Consider the following 1730-nt stretch of genomic DNA (forward strand, 5'->3'; position numbering starts at 1 on the left):
AGGGAGGGAGGGAGGGAGGGAGGATATAAATTGAAATCATTGGGCTTTTTTTTTTCTAATTTGTTCACTCAAAAAGTCAAACAGTGAGGGAAATTGCACTACTGATTAGATATTTGATGTATAGGAATTCATGATAATTTTTTGAGGTGCTAATTGTGGCTATGTTTTGTAAGCGTTATCTTTTAGAGATACATACTGAAATATTTATGAATGACATGATAAAAATAATTCAATGAGGAGGAAGAAACTAAGGCTATAAATAAAATAAGACTGGCCATAAAATGATAATTTTTGAAGCTAGGTAATGGATCCATTAAGAGGTTACTATGTTATTCTCTTTATATTTACATAGCTTGATGTTTCCATAGTAAAAAGTTAAAAAGATCTTTGGCTTCTCAGGAAGTTAAAGGTAAAGGTTATCATTTACATTTGAATAAAGCTTTGCATTTCACAAAACCCTTTCATAGATAGGATCACTTTTGGTCCAGGAAGAGGGAGAGAGAAGTAAGCCTGTAGTCATAGTTTTTAATCAAGAAGAAGACTACAACCAACATCCACCATCTGCAAGGTAATTTAAACCATTCCGCTTCATCCCCAGAAGATCTTCCAGGTGCTTCAAAGTTGATTTAGAAGAATGTATAATATGGGAGGAGGCAGAGACCTACCAGCTAGAGCTATTTGAGATTTATACCGAGGAACTTCCTATAAAGACAATCCACCTATTGAAGGATATATTGTATTTTTCCAATTTGGGACTATTACAAAGAACACAAAAAGCAAAGCCCCTCCTCTACCACCAAAGCTGGGACAGGCCTACATGCCATCGTCTGGCTCTTGGGTGCTGGAAAAGATGCTCATGACAAAAATACAGGCAGTAAGATGCTCCTGCTCACAACATTGGTCAGGGAGAGGTGCCACAAGGAAGATGACCAGAGTGAAGTGTCCAGTTGCACAATAAAGCGTGCCCAGTGGTGATGGTGCCAATAGCATAATAGTCAGTATCTAGTTGGAGGACTCAGGTGTCATCCGAAGCCTGCTATCCCTGGCAGGATGCTGGCTGTGCCACGGCAGCCTTGCTTCCTGCTTCATCTTGGTTCTCCAGCCTCCCACTAAAGCTGTGAGCTTCCCAATACCTTCCTGATAAATTAGGATTTTCCATAAACATACCAGGACTCATTTCTATTGTTTCTAATGCAGATCTCCCTAAACTGAAAGATACCTCTTGTGCTGGGTCTATGTGGAGTATGGAGATAGTAGTATCCATACCTCATAAAGTTGTTCTAAGAGCTAACTATGTTAATAAATGAAAAGAGTTTTGAATAGTTTCTGCGACACAGTAAACACCCCCCAAATGTTAATTGCTGTCTTTGTCATCACCATTTTTATTCTTTTTAGACCGTAGCTTTCCATGCTTATACATTGACATTTATCTGTCAAAGACTGAAGAAAGTATGTTTGTGTTCAACTAATAGTGTTATGTTAATTTCTCTTTGCATTTCTAATGTATCGTGCAGTATACATGTGTAATCTGAAGTTGGTTGTAAGTATGTGATCATTGTGGATAATATATGGATCACTTAAGGAATTCTTTTTTTTTGAGACAAGGTCTTAATTTCACCCTCAGTAGAGTGCTGTGAAATCACAGCTTACAGCAACCTCAAAGTCTTAGGCTTAAGTGATTCTCATGCCTCAGCCTCCTGAGTTATATGCACCTACCACAATGCCTGACT

Source organism: Otolemur garnettii, unplaced genomic scaffold, assembly GCF_000181295.1.
Source record: "Otolemur garnettii isolate 467f Iridium unplaced genomic scaffold, OtoGar3 scaffold00002, whole genome shotgun sequence".
Taxonomy (NCBI): domain Eukaryota; kingdom Metazoa; phylum Chordata; class Mammalia; order Primates; family Galagidae; genus Otolemur; species Otolemur garnettii.